This window comes from Brassica oleracea, chromosome C6 (assembly GCF_000695525.1).
Source record: "Brassica oleracea var. oleracea cultivar TO1000 chromosome C6, BOL, whole genome shotgun sequence".
Classification (NCBI taxonomy): Eukaryota; Viridiplantae; Streptophyta; class Magnoliopsida; order Brassicales; family Brassicaceae; genus Brassica; species Brassica oleracea.
In genome coordinates, this window is record NC_027753.1 from 10,851,046 (window position 1) to 10,864,209 (window position 13,164).

The following is a 13,164-nucleotide window of genomic DNA, read 5'->3' on the forward strand; positions in this document are numbered from 1 at the left end:
ATAAAGATAGGTTTCTAAACCTAAAGAAGAGGAGAACACGTCCATCTATGAGAGAAAACATCCAGCTCCAGAGCTCATGAATTCGACAGCCGCCAAGGCTATATTTCACCCCGAGAAGACCTTCTCCTACGAGAGGTCTATGACAGGCTGATCATGGCGATTACTACCATGAAGATGACGTCCTATGCTCTCTGCAGCACGCCTACAACTCCACATACTGGCCTAGGACACGATCTCCAACTCACCGACAGGGACATTCCATGCTCATCAAAGCATATCGAAGGTCCATGCTCCCTGCAGCATATCGACTACTCCACCATTTGTTCGGGCCATGCGCCCCCTAGAACAGATGGTTCCTATCACCTACGCATCCACGTGCTCATAAGACCACGTGCCCATCCAGGCTCCACGCCTCCATCAGAGCTACGTGCTCCTTAGGCCATGTGCCCACTAGGCTACGCGCCCACTTAGGCTCCGCGCCTCCATCGATACATGAACTACGAACGGCTTGATCCCTCCCTGAAGGGTACGTAGGCAATCCCCCCTGAAGGATGCAGCTATAAATCCCAAACACCTTCCACGGTTCCTCAAGGACCGCCCTCTGATAGGCGGGACCATCAACTGCAGATCCAGAAGACCCTGTGGCCTTCACCATGGATAGGCAGTCCCTGCCTAACGATCAATCTCCCCCGCGGCTACTAAGACACCGACGACATATACTGGCCCATACCTGTATGGCAGTATCCTGAGAGCAAGACCTCTGGGTTCATCAACCACCTAAGCGGGAGAAAGCACTACGACAAACCAGTCTCTTCCCTCCTATTATTCTGTAGAACCGGGCATGGATTGGTTGTACACAAAAATCCCCTAACAGTCACAGTGTAAACCAAGAGAGAAAGGTTAGACCAAGCCAGGAGGTTGCACGTATGCAACCAATTCAATAGAAAATGATTTTGTACGTATTATTTCTGATAGTATAATATTTCCCATAGTCATATGAAAATCATTTTGATACAACTTTCTTTCAGTTACAAAAGCCGTTCTGAAAGGCTTTCATTGAACTTTCTTTTAGTTCGGTGTAATAGGAAGCCTAAGAGGCTCAATGCCAAATCCATTTGGCGTAATTCGCATGACACTACAAGAAATATGAGTATTGGTAGCAGTTCGCAGTAGAACGAATTCACCAATTGCTATCCAAAATGTTAAAATTGGAACACAACTTTATCGTAGCTAAATACGCTCTAGGAAAGAATTTCATGAAGCGGGAACGCAAAAATCACTACTATAACCAAAAAGTTATTTTAGAACCAAAACACTCAGCCAGATTTTTGGTTTTTCGCCTTTCTCACTCCCCCCCCTTTTTTTTGATCAAACATCATCTTTTTGTCCTAAAAAAACAGTCCTATCTTTCTGATTCTTGGCACAATCAAATCGAAACCCTAATCGATCCCAAGAACCTCATCTTTCTTATTTTTCTGACTTATTCGTCATTACATTTCCATTGTTCCTAGTGATTTGTTGATCTATTCTAGCTAATTGTTTAGATCTGTGTTTGATTTTTGATCTTCGTCTCGCCTGAGGAACACTGTCCTCGATCTATGGAGGTTTGCCTTCCGTTTCAAACCTATTCCCTTTCTTGGTTGCGAAATCAAATGGAGGGGGATAGTGATTCCAATCTCATCGGCGGAGATGCGGTGGCTGATGATGGATGGTTCGGTGGAGACAGTGGACCGGTTCCATTTCCGGCGAATAGTCTTCCTGGAATGACGCCGTCTGGGTTCGTTGTCAGCGATGCTCTACCATTCTGTAGAAGTTGAAGAAGAAGACAGAGCTAGTCTCTACCAGAACTATCACCACCAAAACAAGATATTCTTCTAGCTTTTCCGAAGGTATCCGTGATTTATCCAGTTTTTGATCTTTTACTTTCTCGATTTGTCTCAGATTTTAGTAAGATCGTAAGTCTGTTTCCCTCAATTGAATCTTTGATTTTGTTTTTTCAGGTGAAAACAAAAGATGAACGAATGACAAAGAATCAAGCTTAAGGATCTGCAGAAAAGGATTCATGTGAAGGGTCAACTATGGTAATTCTCTACCTGTCCTTAGGATTATTGTAAACTATATGACATTGTACAGAACATTGATATTCATAAAGAGGATTGTTTGGGCAATGGAGGAGTATGATAGATACAAGAGAGTGTATTATCGCAAGAAGAAGAACAAAGGAGGGAAAGATGAGGCTGGTGAAATGGCTTTAGCCACAGAAGAGTGATTCAAATAAAGAAGGGAGGAAGCTTTGGTTTCGAAAAGAGTCTTTCAAGTATTTGAATAAAAAGAAAGGTGCGGAAAGCTTTGGCTTTATCTAGAGTCTTTTCTGTTATAGCTTTTAAATAAAAAGAAAGGTGGGGAAAGCTTTGGCTTTATCTAGAGTCTTTTCTGTTATAGCTTTTAAATAACATCTCGTTATTCAGTTGAAGTTTCACACTTGTATTGTTGAGTGTAGAAGACGATATGAGTCTCTGCTTCTTGTTCTTGTTCGCTATGATGACGATGACGAGTGGTCAATCGCTATGACATTGATTCACGAGTTGTACTTACAAGTTTGATTCAATACTATATCAATTCTTAAAGTTCGTTACAAGGATTTCTAAAATCTATCATTGGCCGGCGAAACTTGATCGAGATCTACGCGAAGCTGATTTCATAGAGGAATCGAGGTTAGGAGTTGAGTCGGAGGTGACACCGAGCTCCGGGATGCAGAGAGATACGGTTTTACGAAGAATGGAGGATGAAATCGAGTATATGAGGATCGGTTGCGATAAGCTGGCCATATCTGATAAAGCTACCGCAGATCGGCTTGGGTCTTTAGAGAATCAGATCGCGAAGATGGGGTTGGAATCAAACAACAGATTGGGAGCACTGGAGAATCAAATGCTTTCGATAACAGCAACGTTGGCGCGAATTGAAGCTAATTCAGTAATCAATCAATGACCGGGTAAAGAAGTTTCAGCTGCGTCATCAGATCTACCTGATCAGGTACCGGTTACTTCTCTGGAACGGGAACAAACTCAGTTAGGTTATCGGGGAATTCAAACTGCTTTAACGAATCGAGAGAAAATGTTGAGAAAAGTGGATATGCATGTGTTTGCTGGTCCTTTGCCATTTGATTTGATTTCCAGGGTTGAGAGATTCTTCAGAATTGGGAATTATAATGAGGAGGAGAAGCTACATCAGGTTTCTTTGAGTCTGGAAGGTCCGGTGTTGAACTGGTTCAGTGGGGAGATGAATACCGATCCATTTCAGAGTTGGCAACAGTTCACTGAGAGGATGTTTGAGAGGTTTGCTGGTCCTATCGATAATGATCCACCAGCAAGGTTGTTTTGCTTACAATAGGAGGGAGATATAGTGGATTATGTGAATGAATTTGAAGCTTTACGAAATCAGGTCACCGGCATTGATGAGAAGAATCTGATTAAGGTGTTCTATAACGGCCTGAAACCATAAATGAAGGAGGTGATCAGAATGAAGGAACCAATAGGCTTAACAAATCATAAGTTGGCGGTCTTAAAGATGCAGAGTACAACGTTTTGCAAAGTAATTAGTACAGCTTCGAGTGGTGGAGGTCAACGTACGGGGTACACTGGTCGGACCATCAAACCGAGTGGAGATAAACCGATTACAATGCATTCAAGCAATAAGGAAAACAGTGATCAACAAAGTCACGCTTTGCGACCTCGACAACAATTTTCAGATGCTGAACTTGACAAGATGAGAAAAGATAAGGTGTGCTTTAAGTGTAAAGCGCCTTGGACACCGGCTCATAGGATGGAGTGTCCTAACCGATCTCTGAGAGTCTTGACAGTCATCAATGGGTTAGATGTGGAGGAGCTAGATGCCAACAACAATGAAGAAGATCAAGCACAACATTTGGATCAAGAACTCTGCACTCTTTCATTTAACTATTTCCTCGGGATCAATTCACCAAGAACGACGAAAATCCGAGGAATTATACAAAACAAGGAGGTGGTCATTATGCTCGATAGCGGAGCATCTCATAACTTCATCTCACCTGAAGTTGACGACAAGCTACACTTGAAAGTTTCTGTTGATAGTAGCTTGGAGGTGTTGTTGGGTAATGGAGTCTCTGTGAAGGCTTTGGGAGTTTGTCGTTCACTAGATTTCTAACTTGACAAAACCAACTTCACCACTGATTTCATCTCCTTGGAACTGGGAAACGTGGATGTGATACTTCGTATTCAGTGGCTTGAAACGTTAGGCAAATGCGAGGTTGATTGGAAGGAGCAGAGCCTATCATTTGCCCACAGAGGAAACAAAATTACCTTGCACGGCGATAAGTCCCTGCATTGTAACAAGTTTTCTTTCAAGTCGCTGTCTCCGGTCTATACAACTAGTAAATCAGGAAGAGAAGTGCTATTTGCTAGTTCTATAGCTACATCTACGATTCCAGATAGTTCACATCAACTCTCCAGGTTATTACTAGACTTCGCTGACGTCTTTGCCGTACCGACTGCATTACCACCACTGTGAGGTCAAGAACATGCTATCATATTGCGTCCTGGCGTATCTGCGGTTTCAGTAAGACCATACAGATATCCTCACGCAAGCAAGGTGGTAATGGAGCAAATGGTTATTGACATGCTAAAGTCTGGAATTATCCGCCCAAGCACAAGCGCGTTCTCTAGTCCAGTACTCTTAGTAAAGAAGAAGGATGGTACACACAGGTTTTATGTGGATGATAGAGCACTAAATAGAGCAACAGTAGCGGATAAATACCTGATTCCTGTCATCGATCAACTTCTTGATGAACTACACGGAGCAGCAGTTTTCAGTAAGCTGGATTTGCGTTCTGGCTATCATCAAATCAGGATGCTCGAACCAGATATTCCTAAGACAGCTTTCAGGACTGTAGAGGGACATTACGAGTTCCTTGTTATGCCTTTCGGCTTAACAAATGCTCCAGCAACGTTCCAAGCCTTGATGAACAAGATTTTTAAACCATTTCTCAGGCGGTTCGTGTTACTCTTTTTCGATGACATATTGGTATATAGTCCTGATGTTCCCAGCCATGTCACACATTTAAAGAGGTGTTTCAAGTCTTGCGGCATCATCAACTGTTTGCTAACCAAAAGAAGTGTACTTTTGGAGTGTCAACAGTTGAATATTTGGGCCATATGATATCAGAGAATGGGGTGGCTACAGATGCATCTAAGACCGAAGCAATGAATGTGTGGCCAACTCCAAAAAGGGTGAAACATCTGCGTGGTTTTTTGGGTCTCATGGGTTACTATAGACATTTCATTCGAGACTATGGGTCTATTGCGAGACCATTAACACAGATGTTAAAGAAAGATCAGTTTGGCTGGTCCTTGGATGCTCAGAAAGCGTTTGAGAACTTGAAGAATGTTATGGTTAATGCTCCTGTGATCGCTTTACCATACTTTGAACAGGTGTTTGTGGTGGAGTCTGATGCATCAGGGTTTGGTCTCGGAGCGGTGTTACTGCAGAATAAAAGACCAATTGCTTTCTTCAGTCACGCATTAACAGACAGGGAACAACTTAAACCGGCTTATGAAAGGGAACTAATGGCGATCGTATTAGCTGTCAGAAAGTGGAAACATTATCTCATGGGTCGTAAATTCCATGTTCACACGGACCAGAGAAGTTTAAAGTTCCTTTTTGAACAGAAGGAAGTGAACTTGGAGTATCAACGGTGGTTGATGAAGCTATTGGGTTTTGATTTCGAGATTTTTTACAAGCCGGGGAGTGAAAATAAAGTCGCTGATGGGTTGTCTTGCAGCATGTCAGTTTCTTCTCTGTTACTTTCTTTGACAGTTCCAACGGTGCTTCAGTGGGAAGATTTGTTTAAAGAGAATAAGGAAGATTCAGGAATTCAAGAGCAGATCAAAAAAATTCAGAATGGAGAGGTGATGTCGTCGAAGTATACAATTATTGATGAGAAGTTATGGTCTAAGCATCGGCTCGTGATTCCGAAATCCTCTAAGTTCATTGCTGTGATATTAGTAGAGAGTCATGATAGTAAACTTGGTGGATATTCTGGAGTATTGAAGACATTAAAGCGTGTTCAGCGATCCTTCTTTTGGGAGGGCATGTATAAACAGATTCAGAAGTATGTTGCGGCTTGTGGAGTGTGTCCAACGCATAAGCATTCGACCTTGTCACCTGCTGGGTTGCTACAACCTCTTCCGGTTCCGACAATGATTTGGGAAGATATTAATATGGATTTCGTGGAAGGGTTGCCAACTTCAAACAGCTTGAATGTCATTTTGGTGGTCATTGATCGTCTAAGCAAATATGCGCATTTTTGAGCCTGAAACACCCGTTTACTGCAGCAGATGTCGCCAAGAATTTTGTAGGGGAGGTTGTGAAACTTCATGGGTTTCCTAAGAGCATTGTTTCGGACAGAGACCGGATTTTCCTGAGTTCATTTTAGTCAGAGGTGTTTCGCTTGGCAGGAACCACATTGAAATATAGCACGGCGTTTCACCCGCAGACTGATGGACAGTCTGAGGTCCTTAACCGATGTTTGGAGACGTATCTGCGGTGTTTCTCTTCGTCTCATCCTCGGACATGGCATTCATATTTGGCGTGGGCCGAGTTATGGTACAATACCACGTATCATAAGTCTTTAAAGACAATGCCGTTCAAGGTTGTTTATGGGAGAGATCCTCCACCTATTTTGCGTTTTGAGAAGGGATCTACTTCTAACTTTGAATTGGAGCAGGCCTTGAAAGAGAGAAATGATATGTTGCAATCTCTTAAGAAAAATCTGTTGAGGGCGCAAGAGATAATGAAGAATCAAGCTGATAAGTCTCGTAGAGATGTGGAATTGAAAGTGGGTTCAATGGTGTATCTCAAACTTCAGCCCTATAGACAGAACACGATGGGGAGACGTTTTTGTCAGGAGTTAGCGGCCAAGTTCTATGGTCCATATATGGTGTTGGAACGTGTGGGGAGTACGGCTTACAAATTGCAGTTACCACCGGAGGCTCGTATACATCCAGTCTTTCACGTGTCGCAGTTGAAATTGGCTTTGGGAGTACATGAGCAGAGTGAAGTGTTACCTCCGGGCTGTATTGTCGATAGTGATGTTCCTGTTGAACCAGAGAATATATTTGATACTCGCTATGGTCCGAAAGGAGAGTTGGAGTTATTGATCAGGTGGGTTGGGAATTCATCTTTGGAGGATTCTTGGATGGATTATATGGAATTTACTTCCTGTTTTCCAGATTATCAGCTTGAGGGCAAACTGAATTTCGATGGGGGAAGTATTGATAGATACAAGAGAGTGTATTATCGCAAGAAGAAGAACAAAGGAGGGAAAGATGAGGCTGGTGAGGTGGCTTTAGCCACGGAAGAGTGATTAAAATAAAGAAGGGAGGAAGCTTTGGTTTCGAAAAGATTCTTTCAAGTATTTGAATAAAAGGAAAGGAGGGGAAAGCTTCGGCTTCATCTAGAGTCTTTTCTGTTATAGATTTTAAATAACATCTCGTTATTCAGTTGAAGTTTCATGCTTGTATTGTTGAGTGTAGAAGACGATATGAGTCTCTGCTTCTCGTTCGCTATGAGGACGATGACGAGTGGTCAATCACTATGATATTGATTCACGAGTTGTACTTACAAGTTTGATTCAATACTAAATTCAATTCTTAAAGTTCGTTACAAGGATTTCTAAAATATATATCAGAGTACCGTTTCAAACCATTTATCATAAACATAACCTTTAAACTTTAAATTTTAATATTTTAGTTCACATTTTAAATAAAATCAAACTGTGTAAAATAAATTTTATATAGTCCAACATATAAATTAATAAAATAATACATCAAATTTATATACAAATGTACCAAATATAAGCTATTAAATAACATAAGAAGAGAAAAAAATAAACACTGCCATTGACAATAATATAACTCTACACGGATCGTCATCACTACCGTCGGATTGATCGCAATTCAACGGACAAAATAGAGTAGAAAAATAATTACAAAAATCTGATTGGTCAAAATGAATTGACCAATAAGGGGTAAGGATGAGGATAACACTCTCTTTTGACCAAATTCCGTTGATTAAGTAAATCTAATGGACCAAAATGAACAAGATGAAAAGATGTATTTCTTCATCTCTCTCCTCTTACCTCTCGTATTCTTCTCTTCCACTTTCTCTATCTCTCATCTTCTTCTTATGCCTTAAACAAAATCGTCTCAACCACCATCACCATAAACGAATCAGTGTCAACCCCCATCACAATAAACAAAATCTGTGCCAATCCCCATCAGCTCAAACAAAAATCTCTCTCAATCCCCATCAGCTCAAACAAAATCTGTCTCTAGCCAAGATTTCAAGACACAGTGGATTTCGACGACAAGAACAAGTACGAGATCTAGAAGTTCATCTCAGATTCACCCTTGTTTGGCAAGTTCATCTCAGATTCAGTTTTTTAATTGATTTAATAGGTTGATTTATGAGAGATGCTATTGTCGAGTAAGCGAGCAGAAACTCCGGAGGACCTGTGCCGTAGAAGGTGTAGGAGGCTAAAGAAGGTTGATGGTGGTGGTCTCGGCGTAAACAGTGGTGGTCTCGACGTCGACAATGGTGACAGCAAGGTGGAGGAGGCTGAAGAAGCTTAACTGTGGTCTTGGCTGGGGGTCTCGGCATCAAAAAGAAGTGCGGCGGAGATTGAAGAAGAACGTGGTTTTGTTAGGTTTAGTTAGGTTTAGTTAGGGTTAGTTAATAAACCGGGTATGTATGTAAACCAGTTTTTATAATAAACCGATATCATTTGTAAACCAAAAATTTAATAATAAATAATTTATTCTCAAACCAATTATATTAAGAATTTAATTTTCATTTTAATGTGGATTAAAATATATTAATTTATAATTTTAATTAATAATTAAAAAATTTAAAACGTAAATGAGAAATAATAACATAGCATTATATCTATGTCATTACAACATACTAGGAACATTGCCCCCGCGTAGGCGCGGGGTTGTGGACATAATTCTTGTTTCATCTCAATATTTTTTAGAATTATTGTAGCTGTGAATTTTGCATTTTGGGTTGATCATTGTTTTTCAAGCTTTATTTTTGTTATAGGGTTAGAGTTGTGGTGATGAACTGTGTATGCACTGTTCTCCACTCATGAAGGACTAAACTGTGTTAGTAATGTGATTAATATAGTCCGTGGTGTTGGTTGATGTGTCACTGAGACTTATTGTTTGTTTGTCTTTTTAATTTGTTACTTGTACTGTTGAAATTACATAAATTATATTAAGATTGTTGAGAGTGTCTTTTGTTTCTTGATATGTTTTCTCCACTTTAGTTGTGTAAGTTGTTTGTATTAAATAATAATTATTTTTATTCTTATGATGTTGGTTATATGTTTTTTATTTTTAAACTTGTTGCTTTTATCGGACATTCAAAACAAATACATGAACACTTGTAGATATAACTATAAAATGAGTGACAATTAGTATTTGGGTCTTAATGGGTTTTAAACGAATATATGTATTTCTCATAAGAAGACAATAGCATAGGCATGTTGACATTGAGCATGTAAGCTATTTTCATAAGACGAGGAGTGAGCAGGTGGAAATGTTGTTGCCGTCTTTGTATCTGTTGGGATTCTCTTTTGTATATCCTGGTGTGGTTGTGGTTTCTTTTATTGTTTGGGTTATTGTGGTTTCTTTTAAGCTGTAAAATAAAGATTTGTGTAAAATTAGATTGATAAGTAAGGAAGATAAATAGACGACCACAAATCTTGGGTAGAAAATATTTTTGATAATTGATGTTAGCACTATATAGACAGTAATATAAAGGGAATTATGTGTTGATTGTTTCTTACGGATCAATGAGGAGACGGATAACGAATCGAGTTGTTTCTTTGGTAAGGTCAGAGCCCTGGACATAACGGATTTGCCCAACCACATCTTCGAGTTTAAATATCAGTTATGATATCGAAACATAATATAAACTCAGACACAATATGATAATATACCTGTGAGTTCTAGGTTTGTGTTCGCAATCACTTGGAGATTGTCGAACAATCTAATCTTGACTAGAGATTGATCTCAGCAGCATGACTTCATCAATAATGGTTAGTGAGATGAAACGAATAAGGAATGGATGATCAGTTATCTTGTATATGCTTGAGCACCTAGCAACCTCAAAACGATCAACTTTTACAATGGAATCTGCTTTCAAACATAGCATGTAAGGATTAGCACGTCCGACGGGAGTAAACCCATGAATCACAGAATCTGCAAATAATATTATTCAACAAAGAATTAGGAAATCAATTAAAACAATTATGTTAAATAAGTGTGATAGATCAAAGATTAGCTTACCTTTTCATCAAGGAAGAGAACTGTGATTCCCACAAACTCCCTGTCTTTCTTGAAGTTCAAGGAATCCCAGAAGCGGAGGAAGCCAGAGGCTATGCTCTGACTACTAAGATCAAGACGGAGAGACTCGAAGGTTGAGTGACGGACGCCGGGACGCCGGTTCGAAGAACTGGAGAGGCAGAGAGAAATATTTTCTAGAAGATGGTTAAAGCTAGGAGGAATCAATGAGTTTTGTGGAGATGTAGATTGGGTTCACCGAAGATGAGAATCATATATATAGGGTTTACAGAGGGGCTACAAATCAAGAACATTTATGATCAAGCGATTTAAGATGGGGACATGAAGAGTTCACCGGTGAAAAGCTAAATCACGAACATACACACGGCACAACTCTGTAACTCAGACTTGTTTGAGACAATGATGAAAATAACTCAAACTCATGTTAAACGACAACAATTTACAATATGGGAAAACTATAATTGTTGCATACTTGAGCTTTTTTTCATATAACGTGATGAATCCCATTTAAAAATGAAACCCATAATACACTTGTACGCCCGACCCTCAGAGGAAGCCGAAGAAGCAAGGGCTTCCGATCTTCATAAATATATATTAGGTTCGGCCATCAATGTACAAAGTATCATTTAGCTTAGTGGTATAAATGTTGGTGTTTATATCTCAATAACCCGGGTTCGAGCCATGAGCTTGACACTTTTTCACACTTTTTAAAAGTGAAGCCCACAAAACGCTGATGTGACGCGCTGAATAGTGAGCAAAAACTCAACTACTATAATATAGATTTTACAGCATTACAAAAACATCATGAAAAAACACATTATAGCACTAAACTAATGCTATAAAAAGACTAATCAGTAGCAGACATTAACGCTACAATATGTCTATTTATTATAACATACGAAAAAATGCTACGATTTATGGGGGGTCTATTATAGCTGCGGCTGTCACGGCGTTCTTCGAAACGCTACGAAAACTATATGATAGCGTTTTTCGGGTGCTACTAATGCCGATTTTTCTTGTAGTGTGATAGTGGTCTGTTAGGCTATGAAGCCAACAAGTGTAAGGATGACACCGTTGAGCCGTAAGGCCAAAGATAATGATTTGCATGACCGTAATGCCGAGGGTCACAAGGCAGGAGTCGTACGGCTGTAATGTCAAGCATAGCGATCTACTTGATCGTAATATCGAAAGAGCTAGTCTAGCTTTGTACCCGAAAGACAATTCATATATATTTGTTTTGAATTTTATGAATGTCGTGTCAAAACTGTTTCGTAAAACCTGTTGATGTAAAGGAGACACCATAATAGTACGCAGAAAATAAACCGAGGGACAAAACACTACAAGCAAACACTTATGCTTTATTAGAATCTCTTTTAAACAATCTATTACATGATCTGCTTAATTCAGGTTTTACACGTCTAGTGTTAACACCCTAACACACGCAACTGAAAGATTCCTAAGCTACAACTTATGTCTCTCTTCCGTCAGTACTTCAGCAACTGCTTCAGCACGACCAAGACCACACTCAAGAGCCTTTCTCTCTCTATAAAATCAGCCTATGTGTCTATGTCTGTCCCGATGACCCTCAGAGCTATTTTATCATAACTCCACGTTCTAAAATGCCTTTTATCCAAGGCATCAAGAATATGAACATCTTCCAAAACTATAAATGTAACTTTCCTTTTCTCGGAATTGCACTGATTCCACTTTCTTTAAGTCATAAACTTGATACCCAAATTTATTCCTCTTGCCTTTTCTCCAAGATACTCTCTTGCTCTCCAAGTCTACATGACTCCAGTTCAGCACCTGGACTCCACATGGTCTTCACCACTCAACATGACGTCTGGTTCAGCAACTACGTCAGCGACTACTTCAGGGCAGACATCTTACATCTTCAATCTCCCCCTTTTAGCTTTGTGTGCCGATCAAGCACAACAATCTTCTGGTTCAGCAACCACGTTCCTCACCTGGAAACTTCCACACCAAATATGCTTTTCTCCCTCATGAGATGTGCACCACACCATGTTTTTCTCCCCCATGAGATATGCATTCTATGTACCAGAACATCACCATTCTCCCATGATATACCATGGATTTTACCCACTTTCAGCCATGGTATATAAGTGTTTTAAGATATAATTATTATGTTTTGAAGTCTTTTTAGAGTATTTACAGGTTCGGGTACGTTTTGGAGAAATATGGTGATTCTGGAGCCTTTTGAGGTGCAGAACTGCACAGACGCGTCAGATGTTTATCTATGGATCGAGACCGTCCCACCGTTAGATTGAGCCCATCATGTGACACAAGATATATCTTTGAGTTAGCTTTCCAATGCCGCCGGTTGAGGTTAATCAGCATCCTGTAGCAGAAGTTATGCATGTTTTACTGAAGAGTGGTCAGTCTGCCTCGCGAGAGGAAGCTGTCGAGGAGACGGAGGAATGTCGATCGATGAAACAGCATTGGGTGTCGGTCGACAGTGATGCCAGAATATGGGCTGAGCATATTTTATGACCGACTGAAGCCTAGAAGCAACCACAAATTACCAGAATACCGTTGGACGACCAAAAATCTTATTTATGTGTTTTCTAAGCCATTGTTGACATCTAAGCTTTCTTTAATTCATTGTTCTTAGTTAGGAGAGAAAGGAGGAACTCCTTCAGAGTCCTCCTGGAACTCCATTGGCTTTTTATATCTATTCATCTATGATTTTTTGTGACAACTTCATGTCTGAATAGATCCACCTGTTAGGTTTAGGGTTCAGATA